Source organism: Rattus norvegicus, chromosome 7 (assembly GCF_036323735.1).
Source record: "Rattus norvegicus strain BN/NHsdMcwi chromosome 7, GRCr8, whole genome shotgun sequence".
Lineage (NCBI taxonomy): Eukaryota > Metazoa > Chordata > Mammalia > Rodentia > Muridae > Rattus > Rattus norvegicus.
Genome location: NC_086025.1, coordinates 45,865,964 through 45,884,876, shown reverse-complemented (window position 1 = coordinate 45,884,876; position 18,913 = coordinate 45,865,964). Strand labels below are relative to the sequence as shown.

Here is an 18,913-nt window from a genome sequence, read left to right as displayed (position 1 = left end):
GAGAGAGGAAGAGAGAGAGAGAGAGAACAAATAACATAATAGATTATAAATACTAGAAACATGTGGCTGAGAAGTATGCTATTACCTGAAAGCAATATATACTTTGTCCATAATCCCTTTCCTTGACAGAGTTAAATGGCTCGATGCCTTGAAAGTCAAATTTTATTATAATTTTATTTCTGTAAGGATTTAGGCTGGTTCTTTCAAGTAAAGGAACCACAGTAATCTATAGTAGTGAATAAAAAACAATGCCTGTCCGAATTTTGCAATCGTGTTCCCTAAAATCTTTGGAACATTTCTGTGGCCTAAAAGTTGTTGGAAGTGTTGTTAATCACTGAGAGACTGGCCCAGTATGAGTAGGCAGACATGTCAGGGGGTGTGGCTTGCTCCACTGTTAACACTGAAGTGAGCTGGTTTATAGTGTGAGTGGATCTGTCAGGATTCACTAAGATGTTACTAGTGTATGTCCTTGGGCAAATAATTTAATTTGCATGCCAAATAAGACTCAAGCTGTAACACTTTCTGCTGTAGAGATGTGAGCAAGTAAGTAGTAATATTCACAAAGGGCTATAAGTAATATTTGCAATATAATCCCGAGTGCATTTTAAAATGCTGTTTCTATTGTCTGTTTCTACGGCATGTTACCATACACCATGCTTCACGTCACGTCAAACAAACCATTTTACCATGTGTTGAACCTTCATTCTGTCTTCCCTCCATTTTCAGAAGGACTTCTACAGGAAATCACAGTGGCCTAGCCAGACACCAACAGCCTTGTGGACAGGGCCGGATGGAACATCCACATCTGCTCCCAGCTCATTTCCTGCTAGCCACACACACAAGTGCTCCAGCAGGAGCAGCTACCCCTGTCTTTTAGTTTATCATCTACAGTGTTTCCTGTATCCAGATCTACACACACACACACACACACACACACACACACACACACAAACACACACATAACCATCTCCTCTCCCTGGAATACTGCTTGCCTCTGCTTGCCTCTGGATCCTCTCGCCCTTCTGAGTTCTGTGATATTTCTAGCTGTTCCTATGCCCTCTCCTGAAACTTCCCAATCATCTATTAATGACCAGCTCTTGCTCTGCTATGAACCCGTGCCTGTATATGCCTGTCACATATGATATGTTACGTAGCTGTGTCTGTTAATACTGTGCAATCTGTGATCGGATGCTCTCTTTTCCTCTGCTTCTCCAGTTCCAGAACAAAGCAGGCTCATGGTAGGCAGAATTCTTACTCCCCTTTTGTTCAGAGCAACCTATTAATTACATTGAATCATCAAGAAAATGGCTTGGAGGAAGCCTATGCAAAAGGTTTTGAAGGACATAGTAAGAAAGGTGACATTCACCCTTATGTTGGAACAGAGGTGGGCAACCTTCCAAAAGAGTGATCTTTGCTCTTGCCCATCTCACCTTTTGTCTCTCTTTTTCTCTTTTGCTGTCTCTATTCTTGACCTTTCTTTAGTCCCATCCCCTTCTGTTCTGTTATTTTTTCCTACTTGCCCGTATTGCCTGAACATGTCCCTTGTTTGTTTTATTCTTTCCAGCCTGGTGGCAGTCAGTCTGGTGCAGTTGATAAGCAGACCATCCCTAAATTGGCCCTCTGGCTGCATAGTCCTCCCCACACATACTTTTATTAAAGTAGAGATCTGGGATCCATTACTGATTTCATCTCTTAGGTTTTTCTTTTTTAATGTGCTGTATTGGGGTACCAAGGAAGCTAGATAAGTTCATTTGATATGACATATGCTGCATAACACCATCCCGTTCTCTATGCTTTCACGGGGAGAATTCAAGGGACAGCTCAAATGTTACAGTGGCCAGCCCCTTCCTGCAGCAAGCCCTTTGATGAGGTTTGCTACAGTGAGTAGCTGTTTACAGTGACCTCAGTGACCTCAGTCAGGATTCTCAGTTTCCTCCAGCAGGCACACAAAGTGCTCTGGGCTGCTGTCATTGCTGATAACGCCCTAGCAGTGGTTATCATTTGAAGTGGTGCTTCAGCCTGGCCTTGTCTGCCATCTCCTGCCCACACTGATTGGAACTGTTTCCCCATCACCTCACCTTTCAGGGCTGCTGTCATCCACCCACTTCTCTTCCTGCTAACGCAGTGTTAATGCGATTTAACTGGCTACCTTCCAGGTCCTCATCAGCGGTGAATCTGTTTTGCTATTTTGCATTAAGTAGTCTTAAGCTATAACACTGGTGTGTCTGATGTACAGCCAAGTACCTCCAAAAGGGCTTGAGCTTAATAGTTGCTCTAAAAGCTGAACACTATGTGATTTCACCTGTGCTTCCAATTACAGAAAACATGTGGACCATTCCTACTGTCCATTCTGCTGCGTATAGCTTCACTAGGAACAGCTACACATTGCCACTCTATAGATGACTTGACATGGATATTCACTCAACCAGTGACAGTAAAGGCAGCCTGCCCCACGTACCTTGCCTTTATTGATACTCTGTTATTGACTAGTGAGCTTCTACTCCAGTGGTTCTCAATCTGTGGGCCACAACCCCTTTGGAGGTCAAAGAACCTCTTCACAGGGTCATATATCAAATATCCTGCAGATCAGATGTTTAGACTATAGTTCATAACAGTGGCAAAATTAGGGCTATGAAGTAGTAATGAAAATAATTTTATGGTTGGGGGTCACCACAACATGAAGAACTGTATTGAAGGGTCAAAGCATTAGGAACATTGAGAACCATGACACTAGACTCTCTGTTCTATTCTACTCTTTTCACTCTCATTTCATTTTTCTTCTAATTGTAGACAAGGAAAGTTATCCCCAAAGATGGCCCTTAGGCATTCCTCTATCTCTGTGACTCCTTTGTCTTTTCAGGGTTTATAATATGATAGATTTCATGTCATTTACACTCAAGGTTTAATCCCTAGCCTTGATATCTGTATTGAACTTCTTGCTTTCCTTAATTCTATTTAAGAATGGTTTGCAAACAGTTAAGTTGCCTGCACCATACATGCATATTTCTGTATATTTCACATATACATACAATATGATCATCACTCTAAAAACAGTTCCTAGTACATTTCTAGTAATTCCTGCCCTAGCATCTCTAGCTTTAGGCACTAGTTGGTCTTTCTGTCATCTTACTATATTTTGGGATTATTATATAATATATATAGGTTATAATTTCTCCCATGGTTTGTTACAGGGGAATCATACATTGTGTAGTCTATGTATCTTGTTTCTATTTGTGTAATGTTTTTGAGAGTGTTTGCTGTTCACACTGTTGCATCTTCTCATAATTCATTCCTTTTTATTTTTTTAAGCAGTAGTTCATTACTGGATATCCAGAAAAGTGATACCTTCTCTTAGCTGTGTATCTCTTGATGGACACTTAAAGTATCTTCAGTTTGGGGCTCAGAACAGTGAAGGTGACTTATAAGTCTCTGGGTAGAAGTATGCCTGCTTCCACTCTCTTGGAAAATGTCTAGATAATGGAATTGCTGGCCAAGCATGATGGTGTGCACATTCAGGCCCAGCATTCACAAAGCAGAAGCAGGTAGATCTCTTTGAATTCAGGGCCATCTTAGTCTATATAGTGAGGTCCAGGATAGCCAGGACACGTCAGTGATAAAGTGACTTCTAATTTTATTGTTATATTTTTCTCTCCAGTGGTAAAGTATGAAAGTTCTGACTCTATATATACTTGCCAACACGTAGAATTGTTCGTCTTCTTCATTGTAGTCACTGTACAGCATATATCTTGTAGCTTTAATTTGCAAAATGAAATAAAAAGAAATTAAAAAAGCAAAGAACATGACTGCTGCTAGGTATGGTGGAGGAGAAGGTTTATTGTAGGTAAAAGGAAGACATAGCTGGAGGCAGGGACATCTGGGACAGTCCAGAACCGACATGCTTCTGAGCCACGTTAGGGAAAGAGGAAGGAAAAGGGGAAAGTGGAGAACCAGGTATAACAGTCAGTAGGCCCAAAAGAGTAGACAAGAGACCAGATAAGCAAAAACTGGGTGGATTATATATGGAAGAGCAGTTGGGGGAAGGGCATCCCAAATCATGGCCTGGAAAAGTTAGGGTAGGAGGCTGGCTACGCCAGCCCGGAGAACCCTAAAACAGGTAAAGCCTGAGGGATGCAGGGAGAACCTGGCAACCACTGTCCACTTAGATAGGTTAAAGAGGCACCTCAGTCTTTTGTCCCAGGTTTGAAACCTAACGTTGGCAATCTTCCAAGTGAAATGTGATCTTCATGTAAAAGCTAAAGCTGGAAAACTTTGAGAAGAAACAATAAGACCCTCTGTGACCTTGATGTATGGAAAATGTCCTCTAGGAAGGGTCCCAAAGCATAGATTGTCAATACAATTTGATAAATAAAGCCTTGTCAAATTGAAAATTTGTGGGAAAGGGGGAAAGTTGGGCTTTTAAAAAACTATATAGCACAGACAATACAAAGAGAAATCATAGACAAGGACAGAATATCCGAAGTACATAGATGTGACAAGAATTTTTTTCCAAAATTAAAAAAACACTTTTACAACCCAGCATAATTGTGAAATATATTTGAATAGACAATAAATCAAGATATGAAAGGATGATACACGAAAAGATACAAAATAAAATAAATAATTCTTAAAGGTCTCCTTTAGATCTAGTCATCTCAATGTCCCAACCATGGTTAGAATTCAGCCTGTGAGAAACTCTTATTTCTTCAACAACACAGACATGTGTGTGCCTCTGCTCTAAAGCTCAGAAGCATGACCTCATTTGTTAGCCTTCCTCCTTTGTGCCCATGCTCTCCAGCTAGTCCATCAGCCACAATGCTGCAGTCCCTGTGCTCCCAGTGATCCTGCTCTAGTCTGGGACCTTGTAGATGCTATGATTATTAGAGTCCATCACAATATTGCCCTACATATCCATAGACCATCCACTGAACATATGCTGTCCACATATTCGCGTTGCTGAGCTCAGAGCATACAGGTTCCTTATTCAGTAGCCATTACCACTTCCTTTCATCTGAATTTTTAACTCCTTTATTTGTCAAGCCTTATCTGCTGTTGGCATAGCCTGCCTTTCCAACATGATTACCATCTCAATCCTACGCATACATGTTTCTAGATACTAGACATATGCTTCTTATTCCTGTTCTTTTCCTCCTAGTCTATGGTCTGTTCACATCAGAAATGTTATTACTCCATCTCTGCATAGCCACATGCCTCTGTGTTAAAAGAACCAGGCTGATTCAAATGCTGGCTCTCTCTAGTCTATGTTCTTTCTATTACCCATACTATACATTAATATACTTATATTTGCTGAGGCGTAATTGCATGCTATCTTGCATAATAGACTTCTCAAGAAGAATCTGAGCAGTTATTACATACTTGATATTATATACTAGGTGCTTATAAATAGTAAGATATCAATTTATATGTCCTGGATGTGCATCTAATAGGGAATACCAAAAAGGAGGGGCCACTGTGCTATGTAGTTTTCTCATTCCTGCCACCAAATCCACTCCTACAGCAGGGCTTCACCTTTCATAGGTCCCACAGCCTTGCAAAATAATATCACCAACCAAGGACCAAATATTCAAATACATAAACCCATGGGCAACGCTTCACACTCAAACAACAGCGACCAACATAATCTAATTGAAGGTAGATCTTCCCGGGCACGGTAAAAATAGGATGCATGCTGAAACTTATGAGATCCTAGGAAGGGTCCTTAAAGAGGAACTGGAAACTAGGTTAAAGGTGCCCATTGATACCAAGCTATTAGACTTTGATACCCCAAAGGGATTCGGGAACCAATAAAGATAAGCAGGAAATCGTGTAATTATCCTCTTGTCTGGGGAGCATTTGTTTGGCAGCCATGTGTGGTGAGCATAGATGAGAAGTGAAAATTGGAGAGAAGGATATGCAGGAACAAGGCCCTTGAAGGGACCCTGGAGTAAGCCTAAACTTGCTGGTGGCAGACGCTGGGAGTCTGCTGCTTGACAGGCAGTGTGACTGATGCAAAAGGTGTGAAGGGAAGAGAAAATGAAAGGAATTCCAGAGATACTGAATACCCATCCTTTCCAGGACCTGGAAAGAGTAAGGAGTGCAAGACGAGTACAGAAGTAGACACTGATTTGGGACTTGAGTATGAGTTCAGCTTGTGGAAATAGAGTCATAGTGTTAGCAAGCCCATATAAAAGGGAAGCAAAGAAAAGGGGCATCTGAAAGAAACTCTTAGATTACCAAACCCACAGATACAGAGAGAGGCTGATGAAGAGATAAATGTGAGCTAAGAGAAAAGAAAGGTGTACTGATGTGGAAGCTAAGTAAAGAAGACTTCTGTGGAAAACTAGTCAATTTCATTCTAAGAAAGTTGTTTTGAAGGCACGGCATGAGGCTTAGTTTAAACAACAAGCCACTTAATTCAATTTACCTTTGCTACACTTCAAGTCTAATAGAAGAGAAGCAAAAGACACTGTCGTGATCACCCACATTTCCTCAGTACTAGGTACAGGCCCTGGTCTGTATATTGAACTTTAATTTGATTAATCATTACTTGCATATGTAATTCTGATTTTATAGCCTCAAAGACAGTAAACAAAGTAAGTGCTAGCATGACACAGATAGGCAGGCATGTGTTAGAGTTTCCAGTGAACTAGATATGAAGGAGGAAGTTCTAATATAGGAATTAGGAAAGGAGGAAAGAAAGAGGAAATCTTTGAACTGTGCCTGGAACCCAAAAGGCTTTGCATCAGCAGAGAGCTGACAGGAAATCATCTCACACTGACCAACATGAGCTAAATCATTACAGAAATGTATGATTAGAACTGAGACGAATGCAATTGGATAGACTATACTCAGTAGTGTAGTTGGAAAATTTTTAAGAAATAATTATATTCTCTTGAGTGGGTCATAATGCATTCTACAAACCATAAAAACCTCTGTGGGCTTTTAAGAATAGAATACTAGCAACCTTGCTTTTTTCTGGTTTTGACCATGAGAAGAAGTAAGCCTGCTGGCGGGGCAAGTGTTGCAAATAGATCTCAGAAGATTATGCCTAAAAAGAAAGAAAAAGAAAAAAAAAGTCCAGTAGATACAGAGCTCTTTAGTGACCTTGAAAAACCTTGTTCCTTAGAGTGCTGGAGTGGGGAGTTGATGGACAGGGTGTGGGTGACAGGCTGAGAAGTGAGAAGCACAGTTAGAAAGTAAAGGCAGTAATCATGATCCAGTCTCTCCCACAAGAGGACAGGAAGAATTGGAGCCCACACTAGTAGACAAAGAGAAAGTAAACAGGTGTTGAGATGGAGGCTAGACTACAGTGGAAGAGAACAGATCATCACTTCCACAGAGGTCATTTTCCCAATTACTTCCAAATGCCACAAGATAATCCCACCCTAGTGTTATTACCCATGAATGCTTCTTACCATTTCCAACAGAATTCACTTGTTACCCTAGAATACAGAAACGGAGATGGTTTATCAGGGCACTGAGTGTGAGAGATCCTCTCTGATTCAAACAGGTAGCACATAAGCTTTGACTACAGTGTTACAAAGACTATCTAGCAACATACGGTCACTGTTTCTCACTTCCTTGATCATAGACTCCTTGCCTTTGGATTCACTATGGTCTTGTGCTTAGCATGTTTACCCTCTTACATTCTAGATGTTTATCTTCTAGAACATTCTAAAGTCTTTGGAGGCGTACATAGACACTTTATATGTTGCTACTACAGAGAAGATACTGCAAAACTATCAAGTTTTGAGTTACACAGACTATGTTATACTGCTACAAATATATGCAAACTTCAGTGTATAGAGGATATGACTTTTCTATTACCTCATATCAATGTCTCACAGGTTATGTGGATCAAGAGTCAAGCACAGTTTAACTGCATCTTCTGCAAAAGGTCTTTGGCACAAGGTAGAAAAATAAGCTAGATAGAAAAGTATTTGAGACCTTCCCCAAGTGGTTGGAAAAATTCAGGTCCTTGGTTCCTAACTGGCTATTCCAAAGGCAGTTTAAGATGACAGGACTGTATGCTTCCTGAAGACCAACAAGAAAACACCTTTTCACTTGAGGAAGAGCCTGTCCAGCCCTAAGGCCTTGGTACTGAGTAAGCCCTTTCAGAAATCTCTCCCTTTTGATGAGTTTACTTATAACTGATTTGTGGTTGGGATATGAGTTATATCTGCAAGTCACTTTCCCCTTTGCCATATGTCAGGCCTAGCATAGAGTCATATTGGCTTCCAGCATGTAAGGAGAGGGAGGGGATTGTAAGGGCGTGTTTACAATTAGGATGGAGTCTTAGACTTCAGCTTACCATCGATACAGAGAAGGGGAGCCTGGGAGATAAATGAGATATGCCTTACTGTATGAAAAAGATAGCAGAGACTTCCTGTTTAGCCAATGCTCTTGTGCTACACTTTCACTTTTTTATATAGCTAGAGGAATTTGAACTGGAAACATCTTTGTGGATCTTGGTTTGTTTGGTTTTCTTTTGTCTTCTTTTGTCTTTGGTGGTGTTCGATTATGGTTATAAAGTAGTGTGATTTCCCAAGGCGAGCAACAGCATGTTTATAGAGGCTGGATGTACTCAGACAGGTTCTATGCAGCCCAGGCAACATTAAAAGAGCCTGAAAGCTGCATCCGTTGACTATCAAGAAGTCCCATTCTAGCAGCAACTTGAAAGATTTCATTTGGTGATTGTAATTAGTTCCCATCCATAAATTCCAGAATGGCCCTTTCCTGGAGTGTGAGAACATGACACATCCCAGGATGAAGATGTTATTCCATTCCCACACATTTGCTTTAAAAAAGAAGGGTGGTAAAGAAGTGGAGTTTCTGATCTTTGCTTGGTGTCACATGCAGGGCCTATAATTAGGATCTGGTATTTAGTGGATCAGTCTGATTACGGAACACGACAGCATTAAGACAGAAGGATTATGTATTGAAAAGTTTTGACACTAAACATGGTACAGGAAATTTTCGATAAAGAAAATGGGGTGGTTTATTTGGAAACAAATGCATTTGTCTTTTTTTAATTATAAAGAACAAAAAGTGTGTAAAACGAGCTAGCCTCATGCTCTGTAAACCATCCTGAAGACATTAAGATTCTCATTGTTCTGAAAGTGGCATCTGTCTGGCTAAATTTCATGACAGACTATAATATCTAGACTTTCTAGATCCAAATAATGCAAATGTTAGCCATAGCCGAGAGGGTGAAACATGTTCTCTGTTATGAATAAAGAAAAATTGTGATCCTAACTCATGACAACATTCACTAAGTCACTGAGACACACTTTGATCCCTAGAGCCCTGTTTACTGTGTGCTTCCCCTGTCTCCAAGGACCTTCAAACTGTTGAGAAAGAATGGTATGAAGAACATAAGAAAAGAGAAAAATAGTATAAAAAATGATTTGTTTAATAAGAATTTTTTTACATTAGGTGTTTTTCAATATGTTTCCTCAAAATATAAAAATCATATTTTAAATAAAATAAAGAAATAGGTAAATAGAAATTAAGTGATGTTGGTAAGAGAGATAAATAACTGACCCCATTAAGTTAGAAAGTATTTCTTAAATTGAAACACTTCTAGTGGGTGGGTGTTCAAAATTATGCTCTCTTCCCAGAAAGGCATGTTCAAGCCCCCATAGCCTCTGTGTTTGTGAGCTTTACTGAGGAATAGTGTTTCTGAGGATACAATTGAGTTCACGTCAGGTAGGATGACACACACTCCAAAGTGACCAGTGTCCATAAGAGCAGAACACAGACACTAAGACACATGGGGAGAACCCCATCAGGTGGTAAAGGAAGCAAGAGGGACAATGACAGGCAGAAACAGTAAGAAATCATGGTGACAGGTAAGAGAGACAGACCAAGGCAGAAGACCATAGAGATGGAGCAGTAAGAGACCATGGCGATGGTGCATAGCAACAGATAGATAAGAAAGATAGATTAAGACTGTGGACTTCAGTATAGAACAGAGAGAGGCCACAGAGACAGACACTGGTAGGCTGTAATGACAAACAACTATGAAAGGCTACAATGACTGACTGGCCACAGTGCCAGAGCACAGTGGTAGTTCATAGTTTTAGAGTGCAGAGATAGAACATAGATAGATCAATAAGTCAGGGAATGCTGTCAATCACAAAAAACAAGAGCAACCATGAGGAGAGCATGGTAGAGTTTTCCCCTAAAGCCTTCAGAGGAACCATGGTCTGTCCATGACCTTGATCTTGGACATCTCTCCTCTAGAAGTATGCAAAAATGTATTTCATTGGTTTGAAGCCACTTTTTTGTGGTTCTTCATTACAACAGCACAGGAAAGCAATGGGTATGTGAGCCAAAGCTAAGACCACCTTGCCTCCTCTGCCCTGTCCTTCCCAATCACTTCCCAGACCAGAAGAGCAGTGGAGAGAGCCAAGGAAAGCCAGAGACCTGAGCTATTTCCTTACTTCCCTTGGGCACTTAGGTCTCTATCAATTAATTAACTAATTGTACAAGAACAAAGGAAAGTCTGGCCAGAGCACACTCACCTCGAGGCATCCCTTCCTCATGTGTCTATTGGAAAACACTTAATGCATGTGACCAATGTTGTAAAATCTGCCAATGACTCTGCAACCACCTATGGTGCCCTTACTATGCATCGTGACATTTATTCCTTACGATCACCTTCTGAAGTATATCCTAGCAATATTCTCAGCAAACACAGAACTGATGGTTAAGGAAATACATTAATCCAGGTCACTAACCAAGGTCACTTAACAAATGAAAAGAATAGGATTCAGACCTAACAGGCCTGATAGTCTCACATCCAGTCAGGTTCTCATCCTATTTCTGCCTCCCAGTCACCCATAAGACTGCATGTGAGCATCATATGTAACTTGTATGTAACTTACATTGAGTATGTAACATAACTTTGTTCTTAAGTTTTAAAGATTGAAAATGATTTCTTTATTTCCTCACTTCACTATTTTTTCTCTGCAGATAAAATTATTCAGATAAACTATATTGTTTTCCTCTTTTTTACATACATGTAACTTTTATGATAAATTAAGATAAGAATCATTGGTAGAATCGCTTCTCAGCCTTTTGGCTAAGATCAAGTGAAGAATCATTGGTAGATCCATTTTGTCTTCAGTACTGTTTTTTAAAAAAAGAAGGAAAGAGAAGAAAAAAGAAAAAAGAAAAGAAAAGAAAATCAATTCAATGAGAAAGATAATGGGGGATTTGCAGGGGCATGGGGATAGTTAAATGGTAACATCACTACACAAAATGGGGTTGCTTTTCTCTTTGCAAACTCAGGGAGCCTGCAGCTTTTTTCCTAGCAAGCAGGAGGTCTCTAGAAGCTGGAGCTTCCCCAGAGTGCCAGGCTGGTTTCATTAGTGCTAGATTTTAATTGAAATGTTAATTTCAAACTTCTCCATAAACATGCTAAGTATCCTATCTCAATAGGATAGAAATCGAAAATAACATTAATAGGAGCCATCAAAGGAAGAAAAATGCAACAGTGAAAATTTAGTTAGCACAAAAAACGGGAAAGGGAGAGAGGAGAGGAGAGAGATGAGGAAACTAGGAAATGCTAGCAGGAATGCAGTGGAAAAACCACACCTAACAAAGCTCAGAATGCCACACAAGTCATATGACATAAAAGCATAATCCTATATGGCTATCATAAAGTTGAAGAAAAGGGAGAAAAGGGTTATACATTTTACCCAGTGGGAGGAGATACTCTCACCCACATTTTCAAATGTGTTAAAACTGTTGGTCAATTCATCTTAACTCCATTCTAAACATGCTAAGTCACTGCAGGGAGGCACTACCTGTGGGTAATTATTAGTGTTCACTGCTCTTCCTGGCCAAAAATTATGCCTTTATTGGTCTGATAAGCACATCACTGGCTCTGCATATGGCTTAAATCCTTCTATCTGCAGATTACTAAACCTTTTTTCTGTTGGCAACAATGATACTTGCAAATGTCCCATGTGGTTCCCCTGTATTCATATTTCATTTGCATTTTTCCTCTTTTGTTGAAACTTTCATGTTCTTTCCCCTTCTGCAGTTGAAACCCCAATACTGGATCATAAAGCTAAAGGGACTACACTGCATTAACCTTTTGTCCCAAGTCCCAGTACAATTCAACCTAGTATCTGGAACTAGAGAGACTCAGAGGTTATTTTACTTTTGAATTGCTTTTCCTTTTTTTCTGAAGGGATTTCTCTCTCATTTCTTTTCTTCTGTAGCAAGAATGGAAAGAGCACTTTAAATGTTATTCTAAAACTTCATCTGATGAAGTAGGCGTCAGTTATGGAGAACAAACTCAATTCCTAGAAACTGTTACCATGGGAATGACAGTATTATGGCTACAAGATCTAGCATGAGAAATGAGTTTTCTTGCCAAGGGAATGATGCTGAAATTGTCCTACCTCCTTATAGAAGCCATGATTTTGGAAAGATCACCTTGCTTGTTGCTTGAAAGCTCAAATAGAAGTAAATAACTTCTCACCTTTCATTGGCTTCATAAACAGTACATTATATATTTGTGCAGGTTTTTGTGAGGTAGCATTCATAAGAAAATATAACATGAAAAATAATGACAAAAAAGAACAAAGATAGCAAGTATCTATTAGGAATGTTGCCAACTGTTAATTTGAAGTAAGCAAATTTTCAAAATAATCCCTTAAGAGAGACTCCAGAAGTTAGCTCCCATCACTATGTGATTAAGTTCACTGTGATTTCTTACTGACAACTCAAGACTAGTGGTTTTCAACCTTCCTAAACTCCCAACCATAAAATTATTTTGTTGCTACTTCATAACTGTAATTTTGCTACTGTTATAAATTATAATATAAATATTTTTATATGCAGGATATCTGACATGCAGTCCCCAAATAGGTTGTGACCCATAGGTAGAGAACCAGTAAGTTAAAGGGATAGTGATGGTAGAATGTTAGTATTATTGTATGATTGCTCTAGTTCACAAAATATTCAACAGTGTAGTTTAAAAGAGGATTCCATAACAAGAAGGTAGACCAGAAGGCCATCAAAAGACCTATGCCTTTTTAGATAAGGAAAGCACACTAGCAACTATATAGTTCCAACCTGAGCTTGGCAAAGCAGATTAAACTGGAGAAACTAGCTTAATGCTAGAATATAGTTCATTATAAGGAGGACAAAGAGTTTGTTCATGGCATTACAAGGATAAGTGTTGAGATGAAAAAATAGTTATGGAAATCTTAATGGAGGAGGTATTTTGATTTTATTTTAAAATTTGACATCTGTGTCTAATTCCAAGTGTCAGGAAAGTCAGTTAAAGGGAAAAATCATGATTCTGATGAGTAGTATGTTTCCTGTCTTCTTCTAGTGAGTGTGTGATTTTAAAAGCTGAGATTAGGTTTCAGTGGAGCAATCAGGTATCTATGAACAACTATATGAAACCTCAGTCTCATTTCACCCACTTAAAACCACCTTTGACTCACTGATATCAACAGTTGCAAACTATGTATGAGATGGCAATATCTTTGCTCATATCGGACTTTGTATATTTTATAAACATTATTAGAACTAATAAACTACTGTTGGGATATACAGTAACACAAGGAAAACTAATGAATCACTTGTCTTTGCTGTGACAGAAATAATTTCTGGAGAATTACCAAAGACATAAGGGATATCAATATTCCACCAGCAATTGAAAAGAGTAAAAACATATATTCCTTTCACACATGAAAGAACATTTTGCATCCACCTACATGTTGGCAGTGGGTCACTCAACATTAAATGGATGCCTGCTGTGTACTAAACAGTCTTCTAGAATGCACAACAATGACAGTGGGGGAGAGTTACAACACAATACTTGTTTATGGCACACAGGCATTGCTTCACAAAAGGCTCAGAGTTACATAAAAAGAAAGAAAACAGAACACATTCAAATAGTTATAGAGTGCTGAAAAGGAATTCAAAAGGCATAGAATATAATAGTAAAATAAAACCTGAGTATGCACAGTGAAAGGGAACCAGCTGGAAAGACAGTAAGAGCAACATTGGAGACGAAAATAGTTTTATTCCGAAAGTACAGCTTGAATTGATTTTTTTTTTAAAAAAATGAAAGTCACTAAGGATCTTATTGTTTAAAATGGTAGCCTTGGTGGTTAACTCCAATTATTAAATAGAACAGCAGCAGAACTGTGCCCACTGGGTCTCATTATCATCATAGTCTATATGTAATGTTCCATACTGAAGCAAGTAAATTAGACACACACACACACACACACACACACACACACACACACACAGAAAATGGTTACAAACCAAAGACATTTTTAAAAATATGTTTCCTGCTAGCCCTTTATTAATAGAATGTTACAATGTTGATTTTATGCCCAACAGACAGTATCTTTAGGTTGGTGGAATGGAGAAAATAGACAATACAAGATTAGATTGCTTACAGGGAAACTTATCAGGGGGTAGAGAGATGGCTCAGTGGTTAAGAGCATTGGGTGCTCTTCTAGAGGTTCTGAGTTCAATTCCCAGTAACCACATGTGTCGCAAAACCATGTGTATTTGGATCTGATTCTCTCTCCTCACCTGCAGGTATTCATGCAGATGTAACCCTCATCTACATTAAATAAATAAAATCTTTTTTTAATTTGTTTGTGTCATGTATATGAGTACACTGTAGCTGTCTTCAGACACACCAGAAGAGGGCATTGGATCCCATCACAGATGGTTGTGAGCCACCATGTGGTTGCTGGAAATTGAACTGAGGACCTCTAGAAGAGCAGTCAGTGCTCTTAACTACTGAGCCATCTCTCCAGCCCAATAAAATCTTTTAAAAACAGAAAAATATCTTATTTAAAAAATAAATAATGTCTCACTAGGGAGAAATTAAAGTTGGGAAGCTAATAGAGTGTCTTTCTGGCACCTGGCATTTGGAAGGAGAAAGCAAAAATATCTGAAAAAGAAAAAAAAATTACTGAAACAATGGCATGAGAAGTTAAATTTCTCTGACCTTCTTGCCTAGAAATCAACAGAGCAATTTGGAATCCTGTCACAAGGATGCAAGGGAATATATGTTAAATTGAAGGTAATTTGAGTCTCAAAATGACATCACAAGGAATTTGGATTTGGGTTAGGTATAGGTTGTAGAGAACAATATAAACTAAGCCCCAACCAACACCATAAAAATGAGGATATTTCACAACTACTGAATGGAAAAGCTGACAGGAAGCCCAGTCAAGATGAGGGTAGGCACAACAGGATTAGGTTCCCAACATTTCTGACCCAAAATCCTCTGTGGCAAAAGTTGAGGTTAATGAGGGAGATCTTTAACAGATAAAAAATTATGGTAAACAGCTCCGGTAAGAAGAACTAATTAGGACAATCTGCGCACAGTAGCCAACAAAAACTCACGATATTCATTAAGAGCTTTATTTTATTAATGGTTTTACTTATATTTTTATTTTTACTTTCATTTTATTAATGGTTTTATTTTTCTCTGTGTGTATTAACCAGTTTTCCAGCCCATGAATATGCGTAACTATAAAAATGTGCTAGTGGCCCACCTAAGAGTTTGAAGGAAGACCAGGGTGATTATTTTTAAAGCAGATGGCACAGAGACATCTGTGAACCTGGTGTGAAATAGTGGTCGCATCCAGGATGGAAGGAAAAGCTAGGATCAGATAGAATGTTTAGCGATACGCAGACAGCTAAAATGCCAGCAACCGCAGATACCCCAACTTGAGGCTAACTTTATTCCTTTGGATAGATGAATAACTCAAGGTGCCCTGTCCCAGAAAAACTAAGTATAATGAGACTTTTCATCCAAATAGGTAATGAGAAATTTAATGGATTTGAAGCCTGTTTCCTAGAAGTTCATCTCCAAAGCAGGATAATGTAAATTAGCATACCTGGGACTTAAAACTTCATGCAGAGTAGATTGACCCAAAAAGCCTGAAATAGTTATGATAACCAGCACTGATTTGGCTATTGAATGAGTTACTTTAATAATCTTGTTTAATCTTCATAAATTCCTATAAAGTGGCTATTACAACCATTTCATTTTAAAGGAACCAACTTGCTCAAAGTTATACAGATTGTCTATAGGAAGTAGGATAAAACCATTGTAAGTAATGACAAACAGCTACCATTGTAGAAGTTTAAAAAAGAGATTTGGCATAAGAGCTGACCTCTCCTAGAAGTCAAACCAGGGAAAAGGGGACCACTGGTAGTTACATTTGTCTTCTCTGATAATGTATCTCGCAATATACTAAAGCTCTTAAGAGTACGACCTAAAAATCCTCTCTTGACATTTTTTAATTCCAGTATTGAATATATTCTTCATATGTCTATCAAAATGCATCCTTTGTTCATTCATTGAAGCTGAATTATCATCAGATGCCAACTTTCTAAGTCCAGAAAACCCACTTAAAGTATTTGACATTTGAAAGTGGCCCTCACACATGATGTTAGTAGTTCTCTGCAAGTGATCTGAATGGCGCACAACAGATTGTCTTGTGCAGCAATAATAAAATATCTGCAAATGAAATGTTCAAGTCAGTGATTTCAGGAGGATGTGATTTTGGTCATTTTATTACAATAGCTCAAAGCTAGAAGAGTGTTCAAATAATAAAATGCTTCATTAATAATTCATATTCTTTTGGCAAAACCCAATCCAACCTGAAGTAGGTACTAAGTGAAACATTTGATTCTTAGAAATAAGCAGCGTTCACTTGCACTGTCTTTCATAGACTTGAATCCCCAAACCCAAATGATGGCAATAGAATTCAACATTTCTTTCCTTCTATCTTTTTGTTTGAATTTATGCAGTTATGACTTCTTTTGTGGGCATGTGTCTCCCATAGAATAGCTACCTAGAAGCTCAAGGTTTACATGCAATCAACACAAGAGCTTATATACCAGAGTCTCCCTCTCATTCATTCAGTAAATATGCATGTGCCAACCTTGTACGCAATGTAGAGACAGCAAGAAATTTCTCTGTTCTCTGTTGCCTGTTCTAGGTTCACCATTTATCACAGTAATCCTAAGTCTTGACAGCACAGTGTTGAATCATAGACCCATGGATGAACCAACCATTATGTCTTAGAAAAACGGAAATTTTTCATTCACCAGAACTGAGTCTCAAATGGAAACAAAACCAGAACCAGTGACCCAAATCAAATTACTTCAACTAACAAGAAAGCACGGGGTAGGGGATTTAGCTCAATGGTAGAGCTCTTGCCTAGCAAGCGCAAGGCCCTGGGTTCGGTCCCCAGTTCCGAAAAAAAAAAAGAAAAAGAAAAAAAAAGAATAAAGCACTCGTTTTCTAAAGAAAAATTAAGCCAATTTTTACAAAACAAGGGATGTGTATCTACAGAAGAGAATTTTTTCAATTAAGACACTAAAATTCCCAATTCAAGATAGAGATGTATAAAAATCTTAGAAAGATCTGCCCAGAACTTGTTTGGATAAGAAGAAAAGTGAATTCAATAAACTTCCATAGTCATCGAGCCTAGGTTCATCCTCAGTGCATCAACAAGCACTGCTAGGAAATTAGTTCTCTGATAGAGAGTATGCTGTACCCTTGAGCACCGGCTATATGAATAACTCTGAGCTATAAATGCTTACTTCTCTTCACAGAGAGTAAATAGTGTATTCAATCTTATGTCACCCCTAAGTGAGCAGAGCTAAAGCTATTCTTGGTTGAGACCTCCAGGCTTAGTAATTTATAACATATGTCTTGGTCTTATGTCTACTAGATAAAAAGTAAACCCTATGATTTTGGAAAATTCATTCAAAAACTGCCCAATATGGTAACGTCAACTAAGTGAATCAAAATGAATAAGTTCCTCCTAGTAAATGTTTTGATTTAATTTATCAATGATGTCATAGAATTTGCACTCATATTTTAACATTATCTATGTGTCTATGCATGTATACATATGTGTGTATTTGTAGATAAATATATAGAGAGAGAAAATTAAAATTAATAGAGACAGTTCACATAGTAAACTTTACAACTTAACTGGGTTCTTTTAAACCATGACTCTAGTAGTAAGCTTTTATATGAACATCAAAATGAAACATCTCTGAGATGATTTTTGTGAGAATAATATTACTTTAATAACAGAACACTAAAGGTATCAACATATAATGCCAGAAATGGTGAAAATATCATCATTTAATCATTTTGCATTATTAATATCATCATTACTGTCATCATCTTCAGAATTCCTCCACTGCAAGTAGCAAGATCCTAATCTTAAGCTGAAACAATGGTCATTAGTACCTGGTCACCACATATTTCTGACTGTACTTTGGGGTTCTTCTTATAAGAGTGTAGCATTCGATGTAGATAAGTGTTGCTTTGGGCTTATGATGTTTGGCTGTGAGACCATTCAGAACTTATTCTTTGCAGATGTTCCCGCCCCATCAGTGTAGATCCCTAAGTGACTACAACAGGCCATGTTAAAGCCAGAGTGAAAGATATGGTAGTGTTGTACCCAGCCCTTGAGACTTGCCTTGTTTGTTACTGCTGCGTGAGCTAACTTACCCTAACTAACGTAGGCAACTTAAATAATAACACATTTTATTCATTCATCTGAGCTGAAATTTCAGGAAAATAATTTCCAAGATTGTTTACAGGTGATTACAGCAATTTTGAGCCCTCACCGAATGGTTAAAATGATAGTTTAGGCCACTCCAAATACTGGGTGCTCACATGGCAATCCAGCTGGCAGTGGTGTGGTGGTAGTAGTTAGAGAGGCCTTTTCCCGCCAACCTGTGTCTTCTATCAGAGATGAAAACACTTAGCAGCAGTTGTCCACACATGTGTCTTACATCTGACTAGCAGTATTGAGTCTTCTGTCCCAAATGTAGAGCAATCAATGAGAGAAATACTGAAATTCCAAATATTGATTTAATTCAA

At 38.5% G+C, this 18,913-nt stretch overlaps 1 protein-coding gene and 1 long non-coding RNA gene across 10 annotated transcripts in view; one reads left to right on the top strand and one right to left on the bottom strand.

Moving 5' to 3' along the window:
• Window positions 1-18,913, top strand: part of Syt1 (synaptotagmin 1) — a 544,812-nt gene that overhangs the window by 359,584 nt on the left and 166,315 nt on the right. The gene's annotated exons all lie outside the window — the stretch shown is intronic.
• Window positions 1-18,913, bottom strand: part of LOC102547595 (uncharacterized) — a 50,241-nt gene that overhangs the window by 3,015 nt on the left and 28,313 nt on the right. The window lies entirely within an intron of this gene.